Genomic DNA, 7,814 nt, shown 5'->3' on the forward strand with positions numbered 1-7,814 from the left:
TTAATTGATGAGTGTTACTTGCCGCTAGATGACACTCAACTCCCGAAAAAGTTAAAACTCCGTGGTTTTCACTTCAATTTTGGTGGGTAAAACACGGTGATAGATTGCATTCACGAGAATAAAATACCAACACCAAAAAAGAACTTCCATGCACTGTCCACCCTTCTGGCATCAGTTGTAGTTTCTTTCCTCTTTCAAATTCATCATTTCTCCGTTTTTAACAACAAAAATATTGAATGCAACACTGGAACCTGCAGAAAAATCCGACCGAAACACAGCGAAACAACGCAGAGCAACAAAGAAATACAATCGCACGCGACGAGCGTTCTACACAAACTAAGTTCAAATTTTTCGAAAAATTTTCATAAACTAGAAGTTCACATTTTGGATATCAAAATGACTCCAGACATCGATAATCGACACCTACTCATCATACCCGATCCAAAAATACCCGTATTGCATGGGTTTAGATGAATTTTCATGAACCGAGAGCCGCCATCTTGAATTTTAAAGGCTCCAGACATCGATATTCAACATCTACTCATCATACCCTTTCCAAAAATACCCATATTGCATGGGTTTAGTTGAATTTTCATGAACCGAGAGCCGCCATCTTGGATTTCAAAATGACTCCAGACATCAATATTCAACACCTACCTATCATACCCGTTCCAAAAATACCCATATTGCATGAGTTTAGATGAATTTTCATGAACCGAAAGCCGCCATCTTGGATTTCAAAATGACTCCAGACATCAATATTCAACACCTACTTATCATACAAGTTCCAAAAATACCCATATTGCATGAGTTTAGATGAATTTTCATGAACCGAAAGCCGCCATGTTGAATTTCAAAATGACTCCAGACATCAATATTCAACATCTACTCATCATACCCTTTCCAAAAATACCCATATTGCATGGGTTTAGTTGAATTTTCATGAACCGAGAGCCGCCATCTTGGATTTCAAAATGACTCCAGACATCAATATTCAACACCTACTCATCATACCCGTTCCAAAAATACCCATATTGCATGGGTTTAGTTGAATTTTCATGAACCGAGAGCCGCCATGTTGGATTTCAAAATGACTCCAGACATTGATGTTCAACATCTACTCATCATACCCGTTCTAAAAACACCCATATTGCATGGGTTTAGTTGAATTTTCATGAACCGAGAGCCGCCATCTTGGATTTCAAAATGACTCCAGACACCAATATTCAACACCTACTCATCACACCCGTTCCAAAAATACCCATATTGCATGGGTTTAGTTGAATTTTCATGAACCGAGAGCCGCCATCTTGGATTTCAAAATGACTCCAGACATCGATATTCAACATCTACTCATCATACCCGTTCCAAAAATACCCATATTGCATGGGTTCAGATGAATTTTCATGATCCGAGAGCCGCCATCTTGGATTTCAAAATGACTCCAGACATCGATATTTAACATCTACTCATCATACCCGTTTCAAAAATATCCATATTGCCATGGGTTTAGATGAATTTTTACGAACCGAATTTCACTATCAACAATTTCAACTGACTTCAGATATCGAGATTCAACACCACCCATTCCAAAAATAATCATACTGCATGATAAGATTTGGTTGAAATTGATTTTCAAAACCTCACTCACCTCATTGAATATCACCATGTGATAGTGAAAATCTTTGCATGGCTGATAATTGTGAGAATGATTTTCAATGATGATAATTTATAATCATGTGTGAGTTTACGAAACATCACTATGGTGATATTGGACGGGGTGTGATATTTTCCATACTCACTTCGAGTGATCACAATTATCATTGATATTGTAGATAGTGATAATCGCTGTCGAAAATCGCGCATGATTTTCTGCAGCGGTGAGATTTGATTATTTGATATTTTCGCAACACTGCCAACGGTACCAAGTTAAGTACGTGGACACCATATTGTCAGCTGTATTTATCGTCCAATATAGACAATGACGGTTTGGATTTCACCTTTGTACCTGGAAATAGATTCATATACGAAAATATAAAATAAATAGAGAGTTGTATACCTAGAGTGAAACCTGTTTTATACAATTCTGAAATAATAAACAGTGTCTATGGACAGTCACGTACCCAGAGGGGGGACCGAAAATGCAAAAAAAAAACAAATATCTAAACTCTGACAGTGTATCTGGACAGTGTACTGCATACAACCCATACACAACCTGACTGAAATGAGCCTGTTTCATATGTGTTCCACTGAAATCCAGGGCTTGCATATTGAAGCAACGAATATGAACGAAAGGGTTTCACTATCTGTGCTATTCACACACATTCGTATGTCAGGTAGAATTCACAGCGCAACCCAAGCCAGGAGAGCTGCTTCGTTCGTTCATTAGTTCATGAATATGCCTGCTTGCTGAGACCTATGCTTCATGCGGTTAGCATTTGATGAATGGTTCTCATATTGTAGATGCCTATGAGGAAACTAGTTTCATAACTTTTAGTTCCGATGAATATTAATTTAAAGAACATTGCTTTTAGTGTTTCTAGGATATGTACACAGTGTAAACTGCCAAGAAACAAATGGATCGTTTTGAAATGGGCTCAAATGCAAAATTTCTGCTATAAAATGTTTAAAGTCTGTTTGAAATGTGATCAAATTTGGTCTTGGAATGCGAACATTATGTTAAAAATGATTTCTGTAAACCTACTTTTTAAAAATAAACCGTAAACATTGCCTATATGACGTTGCTTCGCGTCTTGTAGCACACCGTGAGGCATGGTCTTCTTTCTCGTACAATACTAACGAGAGTGAACCCTTCATTTCATTACATTGTCATGGATTGCTTAGTTCATGTGTTAACTGAGAATGAGAGCACAGACAATTTACTTGGCAAGGGGAATTGGTCTGCTCAGTAGCATATACTCTCACGCATCCAGTTTCTCTCTAATGTAGGTCTCTCATTCAGCGATGTCAAGCAAAGTGTTCACAGCAGATATTTTTTGTTGCTTCGTTCGTTTGAGGATTCACAATACAAGCCCTGCTGAAATCAGGACGGCGCTAGTGTACCTAAACAATACGGGTGCAATGAATCACGAAACAAAAAGATTACAAGAGAAACCAGTACTTCATTACGTTATTTACGGTCACTGTGTATGCGTCCATCAATATATTTGAGAGGAGCGTAATTTTCATATTGTGACTCACGCAAGAACTCCTGTATAAAATCAAAATATTGCGAATTTTTCTAACAGTGCTGCATAGCAACAAACTTATTAATAATACACGTCATAAATCTCCAAACATGCCTATTTTGTAATCTTTCTATCTTTTAATTGAATCTGCCCAACGTCTTCTCTTTGTGTCTAAAAAGATAATTATTGGTAGTAACTGGTAGAATTAGAAATGAAGTGTTTTTTTAAATGTGGTTTGTGACTAAAGAGTACCTAACGTACTTAGTCGTATCAATGAAAACGCAAGGAATTAGTAGCATTTGTAGGAGTGTTTGGTATCATTGGATGATCTTTTAACGGCTCGGATAATGATAAGAGAATTATAGATTTAATCTTGATTTGCAAATTAGTAGTATTGTTCTTCAAGATTCAGTAGAATACCTTATTTCACGTTCATTGTGATGTGATGAACTACTTTTAAACCCTCTATTGATGAAAAGAGAAAAAATATACTTATACTAAAACATAGTAACTAATCATCATAATTATTTTATAAATGTCAAAAAAGGCTAGCAAAATTATTTTACTTATTTAAATATAAAAATTTGAACCGCCGATTGTCAAAAAACAGGTACGTTATTTCCAAATGTTATTATATTTACGACGCCATTGTGGAACCAGAGAACCAAAACTTTTTCTTATATTCTCGATGTATGGGAGCAGTCAAGTTGTCCACGGGTCGACTGCATATCGAAAAATGTGTCCTCGAAAAATTTCGGAGCATTCCGTATTATAATTTTTATTTGCTGTTACTACATTGCCTTAAATTTCAGAACCTATAGCTAATTCATAATAATACTTTAGTGGCTTATTGGTGCTACCACAATTCACAAAATATGTCGAAGACATCACTCTCCAAAACAATTCTCATTCCTAGTTATAAAATTTCAGAATTCCATATGTTCACATGTGCGGACTGAGGGATACTATGAGAAATATTTTATCAATCATCAAGGAGCTCTTAGCATTTTTATACACATTCCAGAAAAAAGCGATTTCACAGAAATTTAGAATATTTGATCGAATTTTAGCACTACCAAGTGAGATAACTATTAACAAATGCTTCCATTATATGATCAGTTTTCGGCTCCCGAAAAGTATTTAAAAATCGACTCGTTCTAAATCATCATGTTCCAGAGATATATCATAATCTGTCTTCTATCAGTAGCTTATGAGCTCTCTGGTACTCTGTTAAGATTTGAAAATGTAAGTAAAAATATGGAGTTTTTATTAGATTTTTAGTATATATAGAATTATTTTTTTCTGCAAATTTCAGCTAATACAAAATTCAATCTACATAAAAGATCATAGATGTTTGTTTTACATTTTCCACTATATAAAATTAGAAAACTTCCACGAAAATGTAGATTTTTTGAGACTTTGATGTAAATGTAAGATTTTACTCCTAAAATTGTGCACGTTTCTAAGTTCATGGAGTTTGTAAGAAAAATTTCTTAGACGTGCATTTACGCCAAATCCACGTAAGTGCCTACAATTTTTTCAATTTTATAAACTTCTGTGAAAATATCGATTTTTTTTAGATTTTTGGTAAATATAAAATATAAAATTTTTGAAATTTTAGTTGAAAGTAAATTTAGTCGGTTGATACACGAACATTCTTGAATGCGTGATTAGGTAAGTCACAAAAAAACTTCAAGATTCAAAAATTTCTGTAAAAATACAAAATTTCTTGAGATTTTTAGTAAATGTGATAGAATTTCCTGTTGAAAATTTCAATTGAAGCAATGTTTAATCGATTGGTGATCAGCAATGCCTAAATGTTCGATATGAATTTCATGCTAAGTGTCAAACAGGTTTAATTTTATTTTAATATTAAAATTTCTGTGAAATAACTAATTTTTTTTAGTGAATTTGAACGATTTTTTCCCGTACATTATAGCTGGTATCAAGTTCAATCGATTGGTGTATCAAAATGCTTAGCTGTATTTCGCATTATTCTAATACTTCTAATATTCTAAAATTTCTGTGAAAATATTGATTTCTTCTGAAACATATGGCTGATATCAAATGCAATCTATTTGTATATAACAATGCATATGTCGTCGCTTTGAATTTAAAGATATGTCAAACATACGAAGTTTTCGATAATTCCAAGCATAGACTTTTAGTTACGATTTTGATCATAACTTTCATTACCAAAGTGTAATTAACAAATTTTCTGGTCCATTTATGTTGTGATAGACGTATTTGTCGAATGATAAACAAATTTTCAAAATCGGACTTCTAACAGCTGAGATATGGCCAGCCAAAGTAAGCGTTCCCACTTTAGTCGGAACTTTTTATAATTATGAATAGAATATTTGGTGTTCTATCGTTTCAAATAGATTTTATTACGAATGAATTATCTTTCTAATGGTAAAAAAAGTTTTGAGATCGGTCCAAAAATGGTTAAGATATAGTTAGTCAAAATTAGCGTCCCCTCTTTACATGGTACCCTTGGTAGTCCGCGTAACTTTTTACCTCCTTGGTATTCGGAGTGTTAATTAACTATGAATACAACATTTATAATCATCAGCATTAGCGTAACATTTAAGTTCACTCAGAAAAAAGTTTGCATTTCACGAATACACCAAATTTACACCTTGGCCAACCAACCCCGCACAAAACTCGGCCAACCTACTCCAATGGAGAACAACAACGATTTACACTAACAGAAATAAGAGAACACTGGAAATCCATCATACCATTTTTTAGGGTTTTGAATGCCCTTTCCAGCGGTGCAATGGTTTTGGAGTTCGGATGATAATTGATTCACGTTACACATATTACTGTGCAAAAACCTAATATTATTCAAAAGTGCCGAAAAAAGAATAAACGGGTTCCTGCACAAACGACGACACAAAAACACCTGAAATTACGTCGGTACATGGGTGGCCCAATACTCCACCAAAATCACAATAGATGTCGCATTTGCGCCTAATAGCCTTTTCATAAAAGCCACTCGACCAACCTGTCCCTTCGGCCAACTAGTCCCGGTCACCCCTACTGAACTGTATGAATAACTGAACCATCGGTTGTTTTTGAGGATACGTCCGGTTACCTTCCCATGCTGACTAAACATTATATTACCGAATTCTCATCACAAATTACTGATCAATGTAGTGAAAAATGATAGCTCGAACAAACTTCAGTTTTACGGAACCTTCGTCAAATGAATAAATTATTGAATTGATTGCGGTACATTCAGCTCAGTGAAAGTCGGTAAAAATATAGCTGAGTTCGGTAAAAGAAATTAAGTGTGTAGTGCTATTTCAAAACATTTTTTGTGTGATGTTATGGCTACACTGAAATGAAAATCTTATTTATATTCTTTAGATTTGTCATATGAATCATATGCCGAATATAATTCATAAAAATTATATAGAAACTTATAATCTTTATTTAATGTGTACGTCAAATCTGAATGGACGTTATCATAATGAAAGTTATAAAAATATCCCATATAATTTATATGGAAATCCGATGAAAGTCGTGAATAGTTGTGTCCTCGACATTCATTAACTGCTCCAGACCATTTTTTTCAGGAAGTTCCGCATCTCAATGTAATTTTAAATCGCTGACAAGACAGCTCATCCAACTTCGTTCAAGGATATGCGTTAACGGACCATGAAATATATATCCGGTACATTTCATTACTCTATCTGTCTAGTAAGACTAATTTTTTTATTTTCAGTCTCGGGATCTCACTTCTCTTTCGCAAATATCATGATGTGCTCCCTTACCGAATGTAATACTAGTAAAGTTTGAATCCTCAAAGAAAAGTAGTTGGCAATTATCTGCTATTCGTATAACCTCCATTGAAAGTTATATATATATATATATATATATATATATATATATATATATATATATATATATATATATATATATATATATATATATATATATATATATATATATATATATATATATATATATATACATATAAATTTTATAAAACTAGTCATATGGTATATATGAATCTATCTAAATAAATTCGAAGTGAATATAATATGCGCTTCATAAATTGTTCCAATGAATGTGCGGATATCTAGTAATGGTTATAAGACGCGCCAATAAATTTGACTCAGACTGGAAATTTCATTCGTTATATGGAAATCCTGTAAAAATAACGTTAAGAACAGTTTTATGTTTCATAAGATTATCTCATATATTTGACATGATGTTGAACACATCTTCTAACTATTATTGGAAATGCTAATAGTGCAAAATCATTAGAATGTCATATAATGTGAAAAAGAAAATTTAGCTCAGTGTACAGATTTTTATGAATATTCCATAGAAATGGCAGATTTTCAAAATGTTTTTCACAGATTATGATCGAAAATACGCAACAGATTTTCTTTTTGAAACAAAAAATTTATAATAGAAACTCTGCATTAGAGATATCTCAACTTAGAGTGCCTATAACCACTATAGTCACTCTAGCTCAACTTGTTTCGGGTTGATGTGTTTAATAATAGAGCAGTTTAATTTTTTAATGAGGCGATCAGTATTTATTTGAGTGTGCTGGTTAAAATTATGAGCTCCTAGTAATTTAAACAAATGCGACTTTTTCAAAAGACT

The sequence above is a fragment of the Malaya genurostris genome, chromosome 3 (assembly GCF_030247185.1).
Source record: "Malaya genurostris strain Urasoe2022 chromosome 3, Malgen_1.1, whole genome shotgun sequence".
Taxonomy (NCBI): Eukaryota; Metazoa; Arthropoda; class Insecta; order Diptera; family Culicidae; genus Malaya; species Malaya genurostris.